The sequence below is a fragment of the Bicyclus anynana genome, chromosome 21 (genome assembly GCF_947172395.1).
Source record: "Bicyclus anynana chromosome 21, ilBicAnyn1.1, whole genome shotgun sequence".
NCBI classification, from domain to species: domain Eukaryota; kingdom Metazoa; phylum Arthropoda; class Insecta; order Lepidoptera; family Nymphalidae; genus Bicyclus; species Bicyclus anynana.
Window position 1 is genome coordinate 9591938 of NC_069103.1, and position 26491 is coordinate 9618428.

The window sequence follows — 26491 nt, forward strand, 5'->3', positions numbered from 1 at the left end:
AATATCACATGCTAAATAAACGATGAAGATAAAATATCTTGAGGAAACTTGCATAACCGAGAATTTTCCCAATTCGCATTGGGCTTGCGTGGTGGACCACTCCATTGGACCATTGGCTTAACCACTCTCATTCTCAGAGGAGACTTGTGCTCAAAAGTGAGCCAAATATGGGTTGTAAATGATGAAATTGCCCATCAAGCCGCTACATTATGTAACACACTACCTATAACTGAGAATTTTCCAAATTCGCATTGGGCCAGCGTGGTGGACCACTCCATTGGACCATTGGCTTAACCACTCTCATTCTCAAAGGAGACTTGTGCTCAAAAGTGAGCCAAATATGGGTTGTAAATGATGAAATTGCCCATCAAGCCGATGCATTATGTAACACACGACCTATATATGTACCAGGTAATCAGAACAGAGCAGGCATGTGGCAGTAATGCCCATTTCACGCCACGTCCGATGAAGTGGCGAGGGATTGCACTACCAGTTTTTACCAAAGCGGAATAAATGACGCGCCTGGTTTGAGATGATTGCTTTATACTCTATTTTCATCGATTCGTGTTCTTTTTTGCAATTTTATTCGTAGCTCTTTTTGATTTTGCCATATTTTATCCTCAAAGGTATTTTGAAAACGCTGAAAACACTGTTTAAACTAACTGTTTACAGTGTCTAGGTACTGTTACCACTGTCTCTTCTCAGCAGTTTGACGGGGTCCGTGGCGCAGTGGTATACGCGGTGGATTTACAAAACGGAGGTCCTGGGTTCGATCCCCAGCTGGGCAGATTGAGATTTTCTTAATTAGTCCAGGTCGGGCTGGTGGGATGTTTCGGCCGTAGCTAGTTACCACCCTACCGGCAAAGACGTACCGCCACGCGATTTAGCATTCCGGTACGATGTTGTGTAGAAACCGAAAGAGTGTAGATTTTCACCCTCATCCTAACAAGTTAGCCCGCTACCATCTTAGACTGCATCATCACTTACCATCAGGTGAGATTGTAGTCAAGGGCTAACTTGTCAAGAATTAAAAAAAAAAAAATAGATCCTTTAAGTACGAAAAGATGGTAGGTAGTCACTCAAAAGTGCTTGTAAACTAAGTCTAATTACTTAAAATAAATGAATTTTTAATTTTGGGGAGGGGAGTCGTTAATTTTCAGTATTTTTTTACAAACTGAAAAAAAAAGACTAAAACCAAAAACAGGTTATCAACTTAACATATTCATGAAAACAAGATTATTTTTGTGTAACATGTCTTAAGAAAGCATCGCTATCTCAATATATCGACTAACACCTCGTAATGGGTGTCTAAAAGGGATTTCATAAATCAGTGGGACGACGGAAACAATATTAACGTCGGTGGATTACAGATATATTAGAGCGTGTCACAGACAACGTGGTAGAGTTTATAAACTTTTAGATCTAGCTATTTATACTTCAAATATTTTTAATTTTAAACCTCTAGAGCTCTATGTTTAAGTGATTTAAGGGTTAAATTCCTGCACGCAATAAGACATGTACATATCGCTGCGCTTGCGTTTGAAGGTACAACAGTAGTAGTAGTAGTGAAAAACAACACTGAACCACCAATAGCTGAAGTGGCATTGGGCGGGGAACATAGTTCGAAGAGCCGTTGGACGTTGTCAGGTGCTGGATGTTAGAAGTATTCGCTGGATCTTGACTTTGTAAGTCCCTTCAAAAGGACTAAGACTACTTTATCGCGTATTGATTTTATTCTATACTAATATTATAAAGCTGAAGAGTTTGTTTGTTTGTTTGATTGAACGCGCTAATCCCAGGAACTACTGGTCCGATTTTAAAAATTCTTTCACCAATAGAATGCTACGTTATCGGGGAGTGCTATAGGCTATATTTTATATTTTTATCATATATAACTACTGAGTTATCGCGGGTTTTCTATACTAATATTATAAAGAGGTAAAGTTTGTAAGTTTGTAAGTTTGTAACAATTTTTTGAAATGGGGTAATCTTCGGAACTACTGGTCCGATTTTAAAAATTCTTTCACCAATAGAATGCTACGTTATCGGGGAGTGCTATAGGCTATATTTTATATTTTTATCATATATAACTACTGAGTTATCGCGGGTTTTCTATACTAATATTATAAAGAGGTAAAGTTTGTAAGTTTGTAAGTTTGTAACAATTTTTTGAAATGGGGTAATCTTCGGAACTACTGGTCCGATTTTAAAAATTCTTTCACCAATAGAATGCTACGTTATCGGGAGTGCTATAGGCTATATTTTATATTTTTATCATATATAACTACTGAGTTATCGCGGGTTTTCTCTTACAGGTCGGACCGAAAAACTTACTTTTTCGCATGCGCTGCCTCAACCATTGCGTATAACTGAAATAAATGTATGGAGGCTTTTTGAACCTTTAAAAGTTCTACAAAAAAGTCCGCGACACCATATATCTATCTTTTATATTTTAGCAGATATAGTACCTTTAGTTTAGTTGAAGAGCCGTGATAGCCTAGTGGATATGACCTCTGCCTCCGATTCCGGAGGGTGTGGGTTCGAATCCGGTCTGGGGCATGCACCTCCAACTTTTCAGTTGTGTGCATTTTAAGAAATTAAATATCACGTGTCTCAAACGGTGAAGGAAAACATCGTGAGGAAACCTGCTCACCAGAAAATTTCTTAATTATCTGCGTGTGTGAAGTCTGCCAATCCGCATTGGGCCAGCGTGGTGGACTATTGGCCTAAACCCTCTCATTCTGAGAGGAGACTCGAGCTCAGCAGTGAGCCGTATATGGGTTGATAACGAGTACCTTTAGTACTTTAATAAATTATTTATATTTGAAACTAAGGTTTACGTCATTATTTACACAACTAAACTTAAATCCTTATCAAAATAAATTATTTAATAATCACAAGGATATTATAGAGATAAGATTTGCCCTTTACAGTATGTTAATTAGTTATATAGTTTCGGAGATAATACAAAATTTCTGAAAGTCGCAAAAATGCCGCTATATGACGCCCCGCGGTTTCAATTACGTGGTTCCCGTTCCCGTGTAATATGAGGACCAAACATAGCCTATGACACTCGCAAATAATGTAGCTTTCTATTGGTAAAAGAATTTTTCAAATCGGTCCAGTAGATCCAGAGATTACCCCCGACAACCACACAAACTTTACCTCTTTATAGTATTAGGATAGAAGTCGCTTGGGAAATTATAGTCTTTTGGTCACGCACAAAAGGCTGGACCAATTTTGCTGAGGGTAGGGATAGGATAGGGGTAGAGAAGGGGTAGGATAGAGGTAGGGTAGGGGTAATTTAGGGAAAGTGTAGGGTAGGGTAGGGTAGGGTACGGATAAGGTAGGGGTAGTGTAGGGTAGGGGCAAGGTAGAGGTAAGGATATGGAACGTATAGGGTAGGGGAGGAGTAGGATAGGGGTAAGGTAGGGTAAGGTAGGGTAGGGGTAGGGTACGGGTAGGGTAGGGTTAGGGTAGGGGTAAGGTAGGGGTAGGGAAGAGTTAGGGTTAGCGGTAGGGTAGGAGGTAGGTAGGGGTAGGGTAGGGGTAGAGGAAGGGTAGGGTAGGATAGGGTATGGATAGGTTACGGGTAGGGTTAGGGTAGGGGTAAGGTGGGGGTAGAGTAGGGTTAGCGTTAGCGGTAGGGTAGGAGTAAGGTAGGGGTAGGGTAGGTTAGGGTTGGGTAAGTTTACGAACAGGGTAAGGTAGAGGTAGAGAAGTTTACATCAATTTTTACGCGGACGAAGTCGCGGGCGTCCGCTAGTTATATTATAAAGGGGATAATCTTTAACAAATCTAAATATTCAAGGTCAAGTCTATCACTAAAACAACTTTACGTTAATAAATTCCCATGTAAGTATATTACACGACAAGAATTTCGTTTACGAGTATTTATGAAATTTCTCAATATTTTATGTGACCTACTGGTAACATAAATTGGGAAATTATATCAAATATTTAACAACGAATAACAAAACCCTTAAGAAACTTCTTAAGGGTTTTGTTATCATCCTAAGCGCACCTTTGAAGTGGTAATTTCCCTCCCATAACCAAGTATTATGCCACTTCAAACAAAGTTACATTTATTTTTTCTGCGCCACTAATTTAACTAGGCCTTTAACCCTTTAATGCGTGACACCATTTGGTGGAATAAAAATTAATTTGGGTTAATTTATTACCATCAAGCCAACTAATCAGTGAGAGTGCTTTTAAGGTCTTAGAAAAAACGATCTTTCATTTATTTTTACTTAATGACGTGCGAGTTACATAACTTATTTAAACTGTTTACCTAAATTATACATTTTAATTACGGATATATTAAAGAAGTAAAAAAGTGTTATTTTTTGTACTTGTTGGATCTAGTCTTTAGCAATCAAAATAATGTAGATAGGTTGAAATTTTTTAAAAATTTTTAATAGTACAAATTTGTTATTAAATTTTGTACCTATTAGATTTTGTATTTGACATTGTTAAAAAATTTGCAAAAATAAAAAACAACTAAATAATAATTATGGGCCGAAATTTGATTTTTTTTTTAAGTTGAGAGATTTTTCATATCAATATGATCCAAAATTTGTATACTTCAAAGAAGGTCTACTGAGTAAAGACTTTTTTACCCTAAAGCCTCGTATATCTCGTATCACAGTAGCTTGAATAATAAATTTTCGTATCTCGTTACTAAGTAGGCGATGCAACTTTGATATCAGACTCTACAGTTGGTATTGCATTTGCGGCATCCGTTCAGATGTTAATGCCTGTAGTTATAAACACTACACCTCTGAGAACACGGTGTCTTTGAAGGTTTTTTATTAAACGTATATAAAACTAGCGGACGCCCGTGACTTCGTCCGCGTGGAAATCAATGTAAACTTTCAACCCCTATTTCACCACTTTCGTTGTATTTTAAATATTCTTAAATCACATTATATTTTGTAATTTTTCATGATTTATGAACAAATTTTTAAAACTGTAACTAAAAATGTAGGACTTTGCATACAAACTTTCAACTTCTATTTCACCCCTTCTTTTTTTATTTTTGGGCCAAAAAGAACCCTATGTTTTGCTTCAAGGTCCCATTTATTTATTATACCAAAATTCATCTTGATCGGTTCAGCCGTTTATCCGTGAAAAGGTAACAGACAGACAAAAAAACTTACTTTCGCATTTATAATATAAGTAGTAAGTAGTATATTTATAAAGAAAAAATATTATATTCCCGAGCACAGGAAACAATTATTTTTATATTAGATATTTTCACTTAACTTAATAGTTAAATCTACCTAACTATAGCAAACTGTCAAAGCGAACAGTAATTCATTATTGGAATTACAAGCTTAGCTTATTGAACCTTTGCTTACAAAGAGCGTAACTCATTACAATGTAGACGTAAACGTAGCAATTTAAATAGAAAAACATTAAATTCGATATGCTATTGACAAAAAAATAATCATTCTGAGCGGTGACTCAACAGAAAGGGTTGTAGATACCTTTGCATGCTACTTAATGAAATATCTTCGAACTAACTACCGTGTCCTTTAACAATTTATGCAATATAGCTGCAGGGACGATCGCTTCCCACGAAACAATGTACGGAGTCTACAAGAACGTTCCCAGGAAAGCCATTCCATATCGCAGACGATCTGATATTATGATTCCGCTTGATGTCACATCGTTACAATGAAAATTCTGGAATCTGATTACCATATCTGATAGGGTTGGAACCGCAAAATCTGCGGTCCTATAAGGAATAATTGCAACAGTTGTGACTACTCGCGTTTCCACATTTCTCTCATGAAACAGTAATGCACGCGCCGTGGCTGACAAGCACGCTTTCAGAAAGGCTTTTGCATATTGCTGACAGCCTGGTTGTCCTGATTGTGACATCACACAGCTTCACTGTTCTAACCACAAAGGAACTATTACCGCTGAAGTGGATTTTAGCCCCGCCAAGCTTTGTAGATAGCCGCCCCTACTGATAAGCTGAAAGAATTTCAATGACCCTTTCAATTTGATTTTTTGTGCATGGTCTAATTTCAACTTCGAAGGAGAATCGAAATATGTATTTCTCATTATTTATTAGTTTTATAATAATTGCGTGCATTACTTAAATAAGATTCATTTATAAAAATAAAGATTTTATGGTCACTAGCTTCCATAACTTTCATTGTGGAAGCAAATAACAATACAGACTTCATAGAAGACGTTACAAAGAGGTAATACAGGTGTAAAATTAAAATATAATGTTAATTATACATCATTATATGCTAATGCTATTCGAATATCCCCCAGAGAATATTCCGAGTTACAGATTGTAACACCAATTAACATGACACGGCCGGTAATTAATAATCTAAGTTGGCTGCTCATCTCGTCAGCGTGGGAATTGGGCCACAACTTTCAAGAGTATGATAGTTGCGGTAAAGCTACTTATACGAATAATTCCTTCTATGATATTTGACACGGAAGTTATGTATTTAAATCACTGTCGCATTTAGTTACTGTGTAATCTTAATATATAAATTGCGAAAGGTCATTCATCACGAAATGTCAAAAACCGCTTAACGTACAAAGATAAAATTTGACAGGGAGGTAGTTTTTAGATAAGAACGAATTTTGCGACAGGGCCAGGAGGTCTAAAGGCGACGAAGTCGCGGGTGTCCGCTAGTACTACGATAAAAGTATAGAAATTGAGTGTTTTTACATACAAGTTGAATATAATGTGCATAAAACTGAATTTTAAAACTTTTATCTGTTTACGCCTCAGAATATAGAGAACGAAATTGAAAATAATCTAAAGCTTATGTTAATATTTCCGTAGTTTATTAATGGATTTGAAGGTTTAGACAATAGTTCTTTTTCAATTCGGACGTAACAAACGCTTTGTTTATTATCCGACAAAAAACCGAACAAATTCACGAGCGTCTGCTAGTTAGTACTTAGTATTTTCACATGACACACGTATATTATACGGCTTAAGACATACTTATGTTAGTTAAAACATATATATTCTCTAGCGATAAATGTTTTAATAATAATGCAGTATGCAGTGTATTAATAATGATGAGTCTGACTGCAGTAGGCAATTATGTTGTCTTAAGATATAAAATCATAGACCGAAAATGTTAATAACACGTGTTATCGCATTTGCACATAGCAATTTGTTCACTTTTAACAGTTCGGTTATTTAAATAAATTATGCATATTTGAAACAGGCGAGTTTGTTAAGAGTTTGGTTGTTCCGCGCCTGTGGCTTTCAGGAGTTAAATAATGAAACGTATACCAGAAAATGTTTGATGAAGATTGTATACAATAGGCTAGTTGACACTTTTTTTTAATGGTCTTAAATTGTTCATTATCGTTCTACTAGATAAAAAAAAATTTTTTTTTGAGAAGAGATTACATGAAAATTTGAATTTTTAAATATTTATATGACAATACGAGCCAAAACGCCATTTGTCGGCCATGTTGGTCTATATTTCAACTGTTTCATGACTTTAACAAACCCTTTACAAACGGAGCGTTTGACAAAAATATTTGCTAACAATTAGTTTGACGTTTAGTACATCAAGTAACATTGTGACGTCACAAAATGGATGACACCGTTTTTGACGTTTGGAAAATTAAAAAAAAATACATGATTTTTATATTAAGTTTTATAAGAAATCCTTAACTTTTATTAATTAATATCGATATATTTAGGACCCTTATTCCATGTATTACACGAAATTAATACTGTTTAAACATTAGATTTGATGAGTCAACTAACCTATTGAATTATTTTATGCACCAAAAGCTATTGAACATTTTTTTGTAACGACATTTTATGAGTCAACTAACCTATTCAATTATTTTATGCACCAATAGTTATTGAACATTTTTTTGTAATGACATTTTAAAACTCAAATCGATTGAAACATCAATTGTCATTTATATGTTTTGAGACTAAACACTATTCAGATTGAAAAAAACATTTAAATCGAGTAACCTTGTACTAAACGTAAAAAAAAAATTACGTCTAGGAATATATTCAAAATCAGGACAACCTCCGCAGGCTTAAGGGCAGAAATTTGAAATTCCAACGACACGGCCGCTAGCTCCTATGCAAGTGAAATAAAGTAGGACAAGCCGGGATGCGAGATGTTACCGGTCCTTTATACCCGCGCTCAGTAATTTCAGGGTTAGTGAACTCCTGTGAAAAAGAAGGGTTCTTGGGTAAATTTACGCTTTCAACGGTGGTTTTAATTAAAATTCGAGTCAAATTTAAATAATTATTCTTGAAGTGCTTTTTCATTTTATCTTGATTGTGTATCTCTACCAGATGTCAGTTAGACAGGTGTAAAATTTTTCTTATTCTCATTGGTGGTGTGTAGAGATTAACAAAGTGATGTTTTTTTTAAATAATATTATCAACCCACATTCGGCTCACTGCTGAGCTCGAGTCTCCTCTCAGAATGAGAGGGTTTAGGCCATCACGCTGGCCCAATGCGGATTGGCAGACTTTACATACGCAGAGAATGAAGAAAATTCTCTGGTACGCAGGTTTCCTCACGATGTTTTTCCTTCACCGTTTGAGACACGTCATATTTAATTTCTTAAAATGCACACAACTGAAAAGTTGGAGGTGCATGCCCCGGACTGGATTCGTATCCACACCATCTGGAATCGGAGGCAGAGGTCATATCCACTGGGCTTTCACGGCTCTTTTTTTGAATAATACATAATTAAGAAGAAAACAGCATAAAATTGAGAATCAAGTAAATTTCAGGGAATATTTAAGTGTAATTTTTGTCCACTTTTCGCAGATGTGGTCTGTAATTAGATTTTCTTTTGCCTCGGTAAAAATCTATCTCGGCAAAAATTAAAATCAGGGCGTTCGCCCGCAGGCTTTCGAGCAAGAATTTGAAATGCAAACGATGTTGAGGACTCGTATGTCGGGATAGGACATTGAAGTTTGTGGTCTTCTATACCGCACCTAAGGTTGAGTGTACTACTCTCGTATAGAAGAATATTTAGCGAAGAAAAATGTTTTTCATGACAGTCAGTTTGTAAAGAACAATAAACCAATTTTTGTAGTTTACTCCTTAAGAATTTTCATATATAGCACTCGGTATGAAAAAATATATATATGGGCAGTAAATTAACGAATGAAGGCGGGCACGCACGCCGGGGCCCACATTATAGGGTCCCATTTTGTTGGAAACAGTGCACAAAGTAACTTAAAGGTGACATTCTCCTTTTCCCTCAAATTAAGCTAAAATTGTGCTAGGAATACGGCAATAGTTCTACGGGAATCGAATCCCAGACCTACATTTGAGTCCGGCTTAAAACCATAGAGCTATTGAGGCTGTTTAAACTTATACATATAACTCAACAGAACACACAGAACAAAACTGCGATCTCATAAAGCGCTAAAGCTGCGATATCCGTGATTGAGACCAAGGCACTGAGGCTATCATGTGTTAAAGTGTTTTTCAGATAGCATGGGTACGGTGACAGTCGCCTGTGTGACGTTCATAATACGTACTATTATCGTGAATCGCGGTAAATTTCAAGAGTGAAACTGTCACCCGGACCATCCAACATGAAACGAACAGTGTGCCTAGTGGGAGTTTTCAATATTTTCATACTGTTACTATCGCGTTGACGTAAACGCGAATTCATATGGAATTGAAACAGTTGTGCAGTAGTGCCACTAGATGGCGGTGTTTCAATTCCTTAGAAATTCGCGTTTACGTTAACGCGATAGTAACACTATCAAACTGCCACTAGGCCCTCAGGTAACGGCGCAAACTTAGAGGTACAGGTTTCTATAGTTGATGACAAACATAACCTTTTTAAAAATCCAAGATTGCAATCGTCAAATGTAAATGACATAGCGGAAACGGTTCCTATAAAGCGGAATGTGCCAACCTAGCCATTGCGTCGTAGAAGGCGCGCTACATGCGTAGTTGCGTACATATCCGCCGGCAACGAACTGAATGACAATCGCGCTATTGTCTATTGTCACTATGCCTTGCGGGTGACGAATGCTCGAGGCTACTCCTGTATATTTGAGCTATGGGGAAATACTTCAAACACCGACGCCTACATTGTCGTTAAAGAGTTGAGAATTCGTTTTTACCGGCTTGTTGTAAAAAACCACTAACTGCCTCATTGGTCTCTTGGTTAGCTGGTTCAGCTACGGACAATGAGGTCCAGGGTTCGAATCCCAGGTCAGGCCAACAAAAATTGAATAGGTTATTGGGATTTTTATTACAAGTAAAATCTTAATAGCGGCCTGGAGTTGGGAAGTTGGCGGTGTTAGTACACCCCCGTGCCTCGGAGAGCACGTAAAGCCGTCGGTCCTGCGCCTGATCTCTCACCGGTCGTGTCGGTCTGCCGTCCCATCGGAGAGAGAGTGCACCTGTACTTGCGCATACACTTGTGCACTATAATATCTCCTGCGTACATGGTTACCTCACCATGAGATAAGCCGCCGTGACCGAAAAGTCGGTCGGGAGCATAGTATTATATGAATGCGAAAGGTCATTCTTCATGAAATCTCGAAAATCGCGTGATTTACAAAGCTGAAATTTGGCAGGGAGGTAGTTTATAGTTAGCAGTTATTCATTAAGCACGGATTTCGCGATAGGGCCGGATTAAAGAGGTCTAAGAGCAGAATATGACACAAATGTGTGTCTCGAAAATCAAGATGACTCGGTTATAACAAAGAGAATAGGTTGATTAAAAATATTGTAAGCTCACAGCTGCAACAAGCCGAGGGATATAGAGCTAGCCAGTATGACCGACTGCCCTATTAAACGGAGAAGCTTGCAAATATTTTATAGTAGTTTGCAGAACGAAGGGTGTTTTTTGAAATACTCGTAAACAAAGTAAAGTTACACCTATTCTCGATTACGCCAAAGCCACCAAAGCTGAATTTAATTAGGCTTATTCAAATATAAATAGTATTTTTTCTCTCAAAAGAGTCGCATTTTAGAACAATGTTCTAAAAATTACAAAGAATATGTTCTTACCTGATTTTGTTGGCTTTCCGGTGCAGTTCTCTTTTACGGACGCTTCATTTTACGTAAAATCTGTAAACAAACGAAAAAATATTAATAAAACTAGTAAACGAACACATCGTAACTGTTGTTGAACCTAAGCATGAGTTTTTTTTAACAAGTTAGCCTTTGACTACAATCTCACCTGATGTAAGTGAAGATGCAGTCTAAGATGAAAGCGGGCTAACTTGTTAAGAGGAGGATGAAAATCCACACGCTTTTCGGTTTCTACACGACATCGTACCGGAACGCTAAATCGCTTGGCGGTACGTCTTTGCCGGTAGGGTGGCAACTAGCCACGGCTGAAGCCTCCCTCCAGCCAGACCTGGACCAATTAAGAAAACCTCAATCGGCCCAGCCGAGGATCGAACCTAGGACATTCGTCTTGTAAATCCACCGCGCATACGACTGCGCCACGGACGCCGTCAATGAATACAGAAACCATATATTTTTCTTGTACAAATAAATAACCCGTGTCAATCTGAACTAGAACAGCGTGAATTCAAGTTGATTATTTCTTACCAAAGGTATTTTAATGTTAATTTGACGTGTTTCCTTCGGTGTATCAAAGCACGTGATATTTACGAGCAATTTCTTAAAATGTACATAACTGTAAAGTTGGAGGTGCCCTGGACCGGATTCGAACCGAGCCACTTTGATCCAATCAATAGAAAGGCGAAAGGACCTTGACCACCAGGGTAATATCACCCACTTTAGATTTACTTCTTTTCTTTTCTTTCATATCACAAAGTGAGCCATGTAGTGGTGTAAAATAGCATCCTACTAAGCATCAGCATCTCGGAAACTTAAGAGGAAGACAAGGAAATAACCAGACAGACAATTAACAAGCCAAAGGATATGGGTTTGTAAGATAGGTTATCAAGTGCGAGTAACACGCGGCCTGTCGGCATATTCAATTTTCAAGCGTCGGGCGTCGACATCGCAGACTCCAATGTAATTTCCTCTTGTATTGCGCCGATGGTAATAGCTCGCATACTAACACGTACAAAAGTATAGCACGTGAGAAACTGTATTCTACAATCTACATTGAATCAGATGTAACATACGTAGGTACTTAGATTGATAATAATTGCATCCATTACTTACGTACGTATTTTAGTTGACTTGAGTGTTTTGTTGTTGAGTCTATATTATTATTGTTGTTAGTTATTGTTTGTTAGTTAACAGTACTTATCAAGAAAGGCTGTAGTATAGATATACCTTATTTTATGATGACTGCATGTTTGTCAGCCCATGTTCCTACCTAAGTAATTATGGAGAACCAGCTCATGACTAAGGCCCCCGCATGGGTTCGAAGTAGTGGGCATACTCCGACGTTATATCATGTGAATTTGAGCTATGTTTCATAATAAATTAAAATTATGGAGTTTGGACTGTAGTGGTTTGGTAGATAACAGGTTTTCGAATCCTCAATAGCCCAAGTATTAATCGTTTTTTTCATTATTTTCTACAGGATGTGAAGCACGTCGCAGTCGTCAGAGCAAGCTAACTTCTTGGCAACTTGGTCTCCAGAGACCCTTCAAATACATAATACTTATATGTTCTCGTATATTTCTCAGACCAATTATCTTCTATAGGACCTGCCTCGCTGAAGGTTACCCCTCTGTCGAAACTACTCGTATACGAATACTCGTAATCATACATCATGATCGTGTTAAAACTGCTTATTTTGCTTATTCTTATTTTGGTTACAGTTTGATTTGTTAATTAAGTTGTCCTGAAAAATGTTGTGAATCATAACCTTTGTTCGACATTAGTTTTCTTATTTTTGTAATCACCTCTGAGTCTGCTAGTATCGTTAGTAAACTACAGAACGCGGTGGACATAATCAAGTCTCAGTAGTCATTTCACAAAGGAAAACACACAAAGCATTAACCGCTTCAAAGACCCGAGGAATATATTAGAATGCAAGAGAGCGAATCGTCAGACCATTATATATGCGTTACACAGTTATTAAGCAAAAATATTATAATATAGACGAGGATATGACAGTTCCTTTCGGGTGAACCGGAAAATAACCGTGTGCAGTGTGATATCACAGTTTATTTTTGTAACCGGGGTATTTTAATATTATTGTTATTTTAATACGATTGCAATTTTGTCAACTTTGTCCTTTTATACTCGTAATAACTGTACGAGCAACTATCCATGTGGCTTTGGACACGAGGTCCTGGGCCTGTAGCCATATGGCACGTCGATTCTCTTTTTACAAACGCTAACGCTTCGAAAATTTCTTCTTCTTCTTTAATTTAATGGCTTTTGGGTAATACAGCACAATTTACTTTGCCAATGTCGCGTAGCTTGGAGTAAACACCGCCGGAAATTTAAAAATGTGAATGACATTTGCTACAGACAGGTCACATGATCCAGTTGTCGTTGTCATTCCCATATATTTTGTTAGTTTTCGTAGCACTAGCGTTTGTAGAAAAAGAATCAACGTGCTAGATGGCTAAGGCGCCTGGGATCTAATCCTTGGTCGGAATAGAAAATATTGTTTAATTTATTGGTTGGTTCTAAGCTCCCTAGTTTGGACCCGATCGTTATAATTAACATATGATAGTGATCGTTTAATTAGGAACCACGATTATCATCCTAAGCTCTCCAATCCTTATTAAAGAAGCGTGGTGGTTCTAAGCTCCATATATTAGAAACGGCCCTATAGAGGAACTGAACCACAGTTGATAGTTTATTATGAAATCCTCCAAATGATGGCAAAAAATAATTTTCCGTTATCCGCAATTACAAAGTTTAATTGTTTGTACACTTTAATAATATGTATTGAAATAAATATACACTAGTTGCATTTAAATTGTCAAGTTTAATTTTAATAGTATAGGTACATAACTGAATATTTAATGAGCTCTTTAGTGTAGGTATTTCTCATTTTATGTACTATTATATTTCCTTGTTTGCTAGCAAATTACTTTATACGCAAGGGACCCGACTTTAGTAGGTTTAATTTGTTCGGCCCACCAACTCGGTTGTAAGCAGTAAATTACAAGATAAAGATATTTTTTTCCTTTTTATTCAAAAATTAATAATACAATACGAACTTAAGCTTATATTTTAATAACTGTAAAGTTGAATTAAGTATTATTTAAAACATGTTACTGTAGCTACAATAACTACATCCCTATTTGATTTGTACTGTTTACCAACAAACAAATTATAAACGGCATATAATCACTAGTCATTTCACATTCACACCTAATAATGATAAACTGAGCCGTGATAGCCCAGTGGATATGTCCTCTGCCTCCGATTTCGGAGGGTGTGGGTTCGAATCCGGTCCGGGGCATGCGCCTCCAACTCTTCAGTTAAGAAAATAAATATCACGTGGCTCAATCGGTGAAGGAAAACATCGTGAGGAAACCTGCAAACCAGAGAATTTCTTAATTCTCTGCGTGTGTGAAGTCTGCCAATCCGCATTGGGCCAGCGTGGTGGACTATTGGCCTAACCCCTCTCATTCTGAGAGGAGACTCGAGCTCAGCAGTGAGCCGTATATGGGTTGATAACGACGAATGATAAACTTGTTCATAAATCAATAACAATAAATTCAATTAGAACAATCAGATATTGTTAATATATGTATTTTGAAACACAACAGTAGGTACATATCGAGTAGAGCTCTTATTTTGTTGAATTACAAAAACTCCCTTAGAGAATAGCCCTACTGGTTACTCGACCATGATGGCATGCGACATTTTCCTATACAACAAAAGATGTTTTTGTAGTTCAACAGCGTGAGCTTCGAATTCGCCTTCATCTCTCTCCGTCGTTAGTACGTAGTTAACCAGAGATAGATAGAGATGAATTAGAGGCTCACACTTTTTAGTTATAAACAAATTGTTACAGAAAAGCCCTCCTGACATGCAGTGTACAAATCAAATCATAAAATCATTAATTTCAAGTAGGCTCAGTTTACAAGCACTTTTGACACGTCAGTTGACTATTTGTAAAGATTCTACCACCGGTTCGGAAGGCAGGTTCTGCTGAGAAGATACCGGCAAAAAACTCAACAGTTGCTCTTTTGAAAAAGTCATACAGTATTATAATTTACAATTGATAACAATTACTGTTTACATTTCTTATAGTTTTACTTTCTGTGTGAAGGTGGAAGCTGATCCAACGGCCTCCAAGCATCTTTATCATTAAGGAACTCATCAATGTTGTACACCTATCTTTATATCTTCGTTTTAATAGTCCATATGCTCATTAAGCTTTCATCAGGGAAGTAGTCATTAAAAAGTGTGCAACGAGCAATTTCCGTTGGTGACTTCGTGCGTAGAGGCTGGATGAGTTCCACAGCTTTCGGTTTTAGTGATTTGTATGTAGACAGTGTGAAGATGTCTTTAGCCATTGTTCAGAGTATATTGTTGGAGGTATCATCTACCAAGTAGTGATCTGAGTAAGACGTTTCAGAACAGTTAATGGTTTTTTTTAATTCCACATACCTATACGAATATGTATAGGTACTCGTATATACTGCAAGATAAAACATAGATTTATTTTAATTAGGACAACGATATTTACTTTTAACTGAAAAATCGTTTAAAAATTAAAAAATGCAACGTGATGAAGCATCAAATCAAAAAACCAATTAAGGTAGGTAAAACTGAGCTTAGCCCGGAATAATTATCTATACTTTGTTTAATTTAGTTTTCATGCAAAAATATACTCTATCTTATATAAATACTCGTATTGGCTCTGCATTTTTCTCTTTATTCTGCAGGACTAGACAGAATAACATATCTTGATTCTAAATTATTTTGAAATTTAGATGGAACGCTGAAAAAAAAAAACGACACTTTTGAATAACCTCAACTTTTTTCAGAGTGAATTAGTCACTTATAAACTTTACACTCATGTGATATTCACCCGAGTTTTCAACTGTGTTGTCGTAAAAGAAATTTCCAGTTTTCCACCTGCGCCACGGCTCGGCGTTGGTGTTTACGCCAATTTAGAATTAAGTTGCAAATTAAGTTTCCACCTCTGCTCTACGCTCGGCTCGTTCGTGTTTGCCTTTGAGCCGTGGAAATACGTGCTAATAACTAGGGCTGGAGCAAATTTTATTTTGCAACTAGCGGACGCCTATGACTCCGTCCACGTGAAATTTTTTTTTGACGTGACAACGTCTTATAATTCGATGGAGCTGCAAACTCGAAAAAAGATGACGTCATGCGTCGTTCCCTCGCTCTAGGGTTGCCATTTTTTTTTCTAGAAATAAAGTATATTCTGGTCTATGAAGATTATTAAACAGTATGCAATAAAAAACAACACTTGCAAAATGTAGCAACTCTCGCAATCAGTTATTCTACCGCAAAAAGTTGTGAGATCCATGTAATACCAAGTCGATTACTTTATTCTGTTCGTAATTAAGGGATCTTCTGTTTCAAATTATTACATAATTAGCTAACCTAACAACATCTTATAGTAAACATATCTATATTAAAAATGTTTTATATTTTAAATAAATTAAAATATACTATTAAAATATATATCTTCTGTTTCAAATTATTACATAATTAGCTAACTTAACAACATCTTATAGTGAACATATCAATATTAAAAATGTTTTATATTTTAATTTATTTAAAATATAAAATCCCTTAATGACGACGATATTCTAAAAAAAAAGGGTTACCGACTGAAACCGTGAATCTGGAATGGTGTTTTGTATGAATATCCAATTTATTTGATTATGAATTTAGAATTAAAATGCAAATTAAGTTTTCGTCTTTGCTCTACTCTCGGCTCGTTCGTGTTTGCCTTTGAGCCGTGTAATTAATAACTAGGATTGTAGCAAATATGTACTTGTAATTAAGGATATTAAAGCTACATATTCGTAGAATATTTGTATGTAATGATTATTATAAAATTAATTTTACAAAATACATTTTCATCTTTGCTTTAAGCCCTCTGTGTGCCTTTGACGCGTTGTCATCAGAACTAATATGTGCACTATTAGATCAACAGAAAAGGCAAGCTAAATAAAATATAAAATTTTAAACGCAAGCGAAGTCGTGGAAAACTACTAGAATGTACATAATATTTACAAAATTGTCAAACTTTAGTTCACGCGGTCTTGAACAAAAGCTCAACAATAAAAATACGTCAAAATACCATCATATCGAGCTTTTCACCGCCAAAAGTTCAGTCTACGGTCGACGTCCCGACACTGCCAATTTATAATTAAATTGGCGAAATTTGCACCAACTCGACGCTCCTTTGTTCACAAGCCGGCGAGGCTCAAAATACTCGTAAACATGTTTTATAAAAAAAATGTACACCTAGTTTGTAAATATACGAATAGGTTGTTATTTATTACTCGTAGTTCTAGTACAAACTTTGTACCTACGTGTTACCTGAAAAGCCATATACTTTAGCGAAAGCCATAAGTTTTGCGAATTAATATATTTTTTTCTGATATAATCTCAGACCAATTATTGTATAGGACCTGCCTCGCTTGACGTTACTTTTCTGTCAAAGTATATGATCAACGATCTAATGCGATTATAAAAACTGTCTCTATAGAAACGATGTTAAATAGTTGTAATCGTGTTCGTCGGTTAAAGAGCTCCGTAAAAATACCTTTTTGTGTAATTGAATTGTATAAAAAACGGGCAAAAACTTCCAGCTTAGTATAAGATATATACCAAATCTAAGCTCGTTTTCCTCAGAAAATTACAGAAAATTTTGTTCGTGACTATGAGTGCGATACAGGTCCTTCTAATCTATAATTCTAAGTAAATAAATGGTCTGAGGATATAATAATAAATTGTTACTGTCTTTGGTGAGTCTACAACTCTATTGTACGTTACGTTACGTACGAGTAAGTATGTAAACAAGAAATGTTGTATTTTAATGGCATTAAATTTTATAATATTACGAAATTTCGTTACATAATTTAGTCAAGAAAGTTACAGAACCGAATCATCTTAAATTAAATCAATAACAAGAATAATTTAACAATTAATATTTATATCAAAACGAAACCGACAACATATTGTTGTGTAATGTATTACATATATACAATTATACATACTTATACTATTCTATATTGAGTGTAAATGTAGTAAAATGCGAATGGGAAAATGTAAGTTATTATAATAGTTATTGTAGCTCTCTAAAAGTAAAAGCTAGAAATTAGTAATTTCCCGCTTTTACTTTTTTATTAGTTGCAGAAATTAGTTATAGATTGTATAGTTATTTTAAAATATGTGCTCAAGTTTTATAATTAATGTATTATCTTATTTTATTTCATTAATCATGTTTATATTATGTTACACACAGACGTCGAGCGGTTACACTAGTAGTTCGTAGTTCTCGTAGGAATACGGGGATAAAATATGGCCTATATCACTTGGAGATAGTGTCCTTCCGAACAATGAAAGAGTTTTTCAAATCTGTTCAGAAGTTTATGTAAACAAACGAACAAACAATCGTATCTTTCTTCTTCATAGGATTCTTTCTTCCAACAAATTAACATTAGTGAAACTTATTATGTATATCATAGCTCGATCCAGGATTCAAACTCAGAAGAGTAACAGTTTCATGATTGGTATACCTACGCTAACCACCAGAACTATAATGTACATCATAGCTCGATCCAGGATTCGAACTCAGAGGAGTAACAGTTTCATAATTCGTATACGCTAACCACCAGAACTAATAATAAACTAGTTTTTTCTTTAATAATAAGGATGAAATAATTTGTTAAAATCGGTTATTCTTAACACCTAACCTGTAAAATGAATATTTTGTTTTTGTTAATCCTGTACATTTATTTATTTTAATTAGGATTTAGCAGGGTAACAAAAGACATTATTTAAAATTTATGTACCGTGAAAATGTTAGGTATTAAGTTACGTAAAATATTGTAGAACTTTCGGAAATTTCTAAATTAAATAAAAATGTGTAGTTTACGTACGTAGTTCCTAGATTTTTATTGCGGTAAATAATGTTTGATATACTTGTTTGCACTCCGAACCAGGTCCTGTGACAAGGAGCCGAGTGTGTAGACAGTGTTTGTTTATTTGCGTTTAATATCGCCGAGCACAGCTGCCGGCTATTTTCGATAGTGGCTATATTAACACTGTCGATGCAACTTATATTTTATTCATTACCATGTCAACGCTAGAGTCACCTCACTAGCTAGGTTATTCGCTAAGTTTCTTACAGAAGATAAAATACATAGAAGATAATAGACTGCAGTTTATTATCATTATTTTAAATTGCAAATCCAATGAGTGGTAGAAAAAATATTTCTTATTTTTCTATCGGGTTATAAATTGCAACTCCAATGAGTGGTAGAAAAATATTTCAAAGTTATCTATCAGGTTATAAATTGCAACTCCATTGAGTGGTAGAAAAAATACTTCAAAGTTTTCTATTAGGTTATAAATTGCAACTTCAATGAGTGGTAGAAAAAATATTTCTCATTTTTCTATCGGGTTATAAATTGCAACTCCAATGAGTGGTAAAAAAATATTTCCAAGTTATCTATCAGGTTATAAATTGCAACTCCATTGAGTGGTAGAAAAAATACTTCAAAGTTTTCTATCAGGTTATAAATTGCAACTCCAATGAGTGGTAGAAAAATATTTCGAAGTTTTCTATGGTAAAGTAAATTGGGTAGCTTAGCTACCCAACTTGCTCCTCGATCGCTTTCAGAAAATTATAGCTACCGTAGCTATAATTTTCTGAAAGCGATCGAGTTCTCAAATAGAAAAGTTCGGTTGATTTTATTCTCCAAAAGATATCGCGTCACCGAATAACCCAGCTGATCTCCAAGCCTTTAGCAACAAGTGCCTTCGTACCATCTTTAGCAAGATACATTTTCAAACCTACGAGTAGAACTCTGCATCCTTGTTAAATAACTCTATCAGGGTCAAGCAATATGCAGAAAGTAGAACTATATAGGTACAAGTCCACAAAACTTGGTGACTGTGACGACTTCCAAGTTTTACGCCAAAGTGGCCAAAGGTAATTTGAAAGCGGAAATTAAGGCTCAGGCGTCAGAGTCAAGGTCAAGTCCTCCGATCGGGATGAATCTGGGGCATAAGACTTATACGAGAGGCAAGTTCTGTAAGTTTTGAAGGAAGGAAATGCTGCATCAAAATAAAGTAGAGAGCATCCCCTGCTTTACGAACATGATTACTAGTGATATAATTATTTCTTAATGCACAATAAAACAAGAGTTACCAAATAAGTGAAATGCATTTATGCAATAAAGAATTTGCAATCATCATAAAAATGCACGCGGAACTTTTGAGATAAATTAATGCAATGATTGCACAACCACGCACGACCGTAACAACGATGCCAGATTTACAAATTAAAAGCATTATTTGCAAATTTGAGGAACGCTGCATTGGGGTCTTAGTTCCTGATTATGGTGCATTTGGAAATGTACCTAGTACGATTTCTCAAATTGACTAAGATCTTGTGGTAGGCTTCCTTCGTCTAATATATTTGCTCAGCTCACCTTAACTGTAAAGTTACGTCTTTAAGACTGCGGTCTCAGCATAAGGAAAAAAGTTAAGTTTTTTAATCAGGAAATCCAGGTAGACGAAGACGCGGGCGTTTGCTAGTACTATAATATAAAAGGAACGAATGTAATTTAATGCAGAGCTTTCCAACCGACCTCAAATCCTTTTCACGTACTTACTTACATTTACTTTAATGCAATTAGTTGAGTTTAGCTACGTAACTGATATTTAATGTAAGGACCCCGGCAAATAAATTGAGCCAAAATGTCGGTCATCTGCGCTTGTACAATTATATACCAAAGTGTTCCAACGTATTTGATTGTAATATCGTCAAGGTGTTGCTATGGTTAATTGTTTTGTCATAACTTACTTTTGGACCTTCAAACACATTGGTCTCGAGTAGCTGGATGCTGGTGGCAGGAGGTCCATGAAAGAAACCTTTATCCAGCAGTAGAAGTCCATTGGCTGACAATGATGATGATGATGATGATTTGAATGGTTATTCGTACGTCGCTAACATTCGAAAGTAGGTATGGGTCACCTTATAGGCCGCTACCTATACCTATTTGTAATTTCACACCACCCCAGTGTCTATAGCCAGACGATTCTCGCGTAAATACTAGATATATGGATACAGAGTTACATGAAGTAGGTAATTCGGAATGTGGTTAGGGATCGCTCAACCCCATCGCGTGTTGGGTGGTGCATGACTCGCGCAGACACGCGACCGTATACTATGTATACTAGGTATCTATGGTATGTACGTCCGATCTAATTACCCCATCTAAAGATACCTTCATAATTACTCATATCCACTTAACTTTAAGTACACAGATATTCTTGAATTACCTTTTAGTTTTTTAGAGCGATATATCATCATAGTGTTTTTTTTAACGTAGTTCCTTATCGCGCATTGCTAAAAGGGGCTAGACGGAAAAAAACAAAACAAGTTGAACCGACTCTTTTTACCCGACTGCGTAAGAAGTTTGTTCCTTGACACTTCTCAAGTTTTTGTTTTATTATTGAGAAAGTAACACTAAGGAACTTAAGCTAACTTATCCCAATAACTATATAAATCATGTCCAAGAGGAATGGTGGTAAGAATACTGGCTGCATTTCCGCGCTGATTCTTTGCGCAAAACATGAGCCAGCCCTTCTGTCATCAGTCAAGGCAACTAGCCGTGGTGATTCGGTGAAATTTCTTTCTTCACGATGTTTTTCCTTCAACGTTTCAGACACGTGATATTTAATTTCTTAAAATGCACACAACTGAAAAGCTGGAGGTTTTGGACCGCACCCAGACAGGATTGGAACCTACACCCTCCGGAACCGGAGGCAGAGGTCATATCAACTGGGCTATCACGACTAATTGTCCTAATTTCATTTATTATTCAAACAAATAATACTCGTACCTACCCATTGTCAACATTGTCTACAATGTCGAGTTGTGTGTTCAAGAAGTGTAAAAACTATATATAGGTACATAAATATATAATGTAAGTTATATAGTAGTATTATAATATATAATGTGTAAGTAAACACAAAGTTGTGCATGTGTGCGCTCAGTGGAGTAGCATTCGGATCACTTTTTGCGGTGATTTTGTAGACACGTAACATATATAGTAGAAAATCTTTGGTTATTGAACTAATTTGTAGTAGTTCCAAGGAATACTGACACATTAATAGAGTACATTAGGTTGGCCAGTTAGGTGTGACCAATAAATAGTAATTTTATCTGCAGCAAAGCGGTGGTCGCGTGACTCCACGCTACCTATGCAAATGCAACGGCTGTTGTTCTCAGCTCCGTAAACTTTGCCTTTATTTACTAACCTGGTCTAGATGCTCTTTCGTGAACATTAAAAGCATTAACTAGCATACTGCCTCAATTCAACAAAAAACACTATAGGTATACTAACGGACCCGGTCAAGCTTCGCTTGGACTTATGTGCCCGACCCAACTTCTACTTTTTTTAGTCACAAATAGTCAAATTTTTAGCTTTCTACATTGAAAATTGCGGAATGCTTCATACAATTTTCCACCCCTCATTTTAGGGAAATGAAAAAGAATGGAGATTGACATAGGCTATAAGCATAACCCCCATGCTTATAGCCTATGTCAATCTCCATTCTTTCAACTATCTACACTTAAAAAGTCACGTCAAATCGTCGCTCCGTTTTGCTGTGAAAGACGGTCCAACAAACAGACAGACAGACACACACACTTTTCCATGTACATATAATATTAGTATGGATGTCTGTCTCGTCAATACGCTATACTAAAGAGAATAACTGAACAAAAAAAGTAATGCTACCTACAGACATGGCTGCGTCGAATAAATGTGAACTAAAATAGGTCTTGAAAGGGTCGGTGATAGGATGAATGTTGAGTATGTAAGAAAGTGTTAAATATGACTAACGTAATTTGTTCCCATATCTCCCTTATAAAATCTTGTGCTAAGTCCGTAACAATAATGACATTAAAACAGCAGCTGTGGTTTGAACATAGCATTCTAATTCTGCTTTGGCTACCACCACCCTCGCAACTAAATTACCTACTGATCGATACTTATTATTATTTAGGTTAGCTCTGAATGGATTAATAGTAAACGGAAGGACTGTATGCATTGGAGACAAAAACAATTTAATAAGCATCATTCCCAAGCCTCCCAGGTGCACCATACGCACATGACTGCACATCCTTTTTTACTTCATTGTTATTCATATGGAATAGCTTACATTAATACAGCCGTTTTTTCATTTAGAAGCAGTCGGTATCTATTAAGGGTTATTTCGAAAGATGAGTGTAGTCGTCGCATAGTATTAAAGAAAATTAAAATTTAAACTCATGGAAGAGTAACGAAGGATGCATCGTAACTGGACTCGAGTACAGTGGTTTGGCTTTTGACCATCATCTAATAACATTGCCTGACGTTTCTAAGAATGCTTGTAAACTAAGCCTGAAATAAATGAATTTTGACTTCGACTATGAATATCTGTTGTTTTCTCATAATATAAATATAAATAAAATTATGCTTTATACTTGATCGACGGAGGGTCTGGAGATTAGTTACTATTCAAAGAAATTGTAGACGAATTTATATACCTAGGACACAGTCCAGTAAGCGGTGAACCGCTGAGTCCAACTCGGCTGGGCTGCGTTAAGGAAACTCCGCGACATCTTTACGTCCAAAATTTCTCAGTACCTGAAGATGAAAGTCTTCGAACAGTGCGTGTTGCCAATGCCTACAAATCGGAGACTGGGCCTTATTAGAAGGCTCAAGGTCACTACGCGGGCGATAGAGCGAGTTATGTTTGAAGTTTCTCTGCGTGATCGAATGTGGAAATCCGCAGACGAACAACGTCACTGACATAGCTCAGCGAGTCGCGAAGTTGAAGTGGCAATGGACAGGCCACATACTTCGAAGAGCCGATGGACGTTGGATCGTTGGGGTGCCAAGGCGCTGGAATGGCGACCCCGGACCGGAAAGCGTAGTGTTGGTCGACACCCACTAGGTGGACCAAGTACATCAAGCGGGTTGCAGGTAGTCGCCGATTGCTGGCGGCTCGAGAACGTTGTGTATGGAAGTCCTTGCAAGATTTCATGTCCAGCAGTGGACGTCCGTCGGCTGATAATGATGATGACCATGATCACGATGATGACCATGTCATCACTCGCTTTCGTTCTAAGAAAGCATATAATGGTATATTATGTAAGTGATCTCTCCTTAGCACATCACTACGAAAGGTTTGCAGGTCATTGTCGTCCTGCGGCTTACTATGGCAACATTGTTGTTTTTACAGCTGAAACGCTGTTTTCACGCTTTCGTTTCAGACGTTTTCAACTGGAAAACGTTCGCAATCATCGCGTAAGTCCTCTCTGAGTACTTCCTTTTGTTGTAGGTTGTCGTTTAGAAATTCTTTATTCTTACTCCGCAAGCAAAATATATGCTGCAAGGATGTTGATGGGTTGATAATGATTCATAAGATGAGGAGCTATAACAAAATCTCGCTTTATAAAGGGTTATCGGATATTCTAATCGTAATCTCGTTAATAATCTTCCTCTTAACAGCCACTGGATATAACCACAAGAGCCGGGTCTAATTAAGACACCGTAGCAATCAATCAGTGTTAACGTTGCGGTGAGTGTATTAACTCATTTGTAAAGAGTCTTATTACCTATTCATAATGTCTTGTTTACGCTTAAATGGATTCTCAACCAACTGAGGAAAGTTATTCTGTTTGTCTTTATTACATTTTAATTTAGAATTTTTATTAAAATTTAGAAATCTTTGTAGTGCTAACTAGTTTCGCAAAAAAGGCCACTTCGTTCGCAGTATTTTTCAGAAAGTTAAAAGTAGGTAGGTAATTAATTTTGTGTTTATCTTTATTATATTCTAAACTTAAGCTTGTAGTTTTTATTGGATTGTTATTGGATTTGTCTTTAGTATCTTTGTCATAACCAAAATTGAGTAGGTCTTTTTTTCAGTTTTACGCTTTAGTTATAATTCAGAAAGTGATCTTCTGTATTTTACACAATTTATATCTCTAGCTTTTGTACAGCTTTCTGGTTGTACAGTTGTTTCCGAGTTGTACCTTAGTAATTTCGATCGTGTTTTGTTGCGATGTACTTAGTTATGTAGTTATGATTATTAGTAATTGATACTTGGTTCAATTGATAAAGTCCTAGAGTTCTAACAAATGTAATCGCAATATATAAATGCGAAAGATCATTCATCACCAAATCTAGAAAACCGCTTTATGTACTAAGCTGAAATTTGGCAGGAAGATAGTTTATAGTTAGCAGGTATCCACTAAGAACAGATTTTGCGTTAGCTATAGATTTGCGTATCAATATAACGCCTGTTGCAGATCAGAAACTATTCATGTAGTTTTTGTAGTTTACGTCATCAACCCATATTCGGCTCACTGCTGAGCTCGAGTCTCCTCTCAGAATGAGAGGGGCAAGGCCATTAGTTCACCTCGCTGGCCCAATGCGGATTGGCAGACTTCACACACGCAGAGAATTAAGATAATTCTCTGGTATGCAGGTTTCCTCACAATGTTTTCCTTCACCGATTGAGACACGTGATATTAAATTTCTTAAAATGCACACAACTGAAAAGTTGGAGGTGCATGCCCCAGACCGAATTCGAGCCCACGCCGGAATCGGAGGCAGAGGTCATATCCACTGGGCTATCACAGCTCTCTTTGTAGTTTCATTATCGTTTAATCAAAAATTGCTCATCTAGTTTTAAAACCTTACTCCAAATATGTCCGTTAAGTGACGCGCATGTATTGTTTTGAACACGGCGTCTCATCAAACAATAGGCAGAATGAGGCTCACAAAATGTTCTGCTATAAACACTCGATGCAAGGGCCTATTTTGGAAACTGAATGGAGCCCGTATTGTCCCTGTTCGTTCACCTTGTGACCCATTAAGTGAATGTTCAACTTCATCTGTTCCAACACGGTTTTGGTGTGTGTAATGTTTGTCTTTTGGATTGTTTGTTTTAGAGTAGGATATTAAAATTTCACTACATACTGGAATTTCAGCTTTTCTTATCGCTTTTTATTTAACGAATTACGTCATAACTTGAATCTTGTTAGTTTCAGTGTAGTTTCGTATCACGCGGTCTTGGGCTTGGGGCCTAAATAAAAGTGTGAAATACTAAGCTTTTTTTTTTCTAAAAAAAAGTAAGTAAAGAGAAAATTTAACCCGGTAAGTTGGTGTTACATCACCTGTAGAGTCACTAACATCAACATTTGATAGTGATCGTAAAAGAGTTCAGCATTATCATCTTCAACCTGCGTACTCGCATTGGAGCAAAGTTTTTGGCTGGTGGGACGCTTCGGCCATGGCTAGTTATTTATGATGTCGTGTAGAAGCCAAAGGGGTGTAGATTTTCATCCTACTCCTAATTAGTTAACCCGC

At 36.5% G+C, this 26491-nt stretch overlaps 1 protein-coding gene across 1 annotated transcript in view; it reads right to left on the reverse strand.

The window, feature by feature from the left end:
• Window positions 1-26491, reverse strand: part of LOC112044362 (myosin-I heavy chain) — a 102426-nt gene that overhangs the window by 57954 nt on the left and 17981 nt on the right. The window contains exon 2 of the mRNA XM_024080187.2: window positions 11019-11078. The gene's annotated coding sequence lies outside the window, so the exon portion shown is untranslated. The remainder of the gene's footprint in view (window positions 1-11018; window positions 11079-26491) is intronic.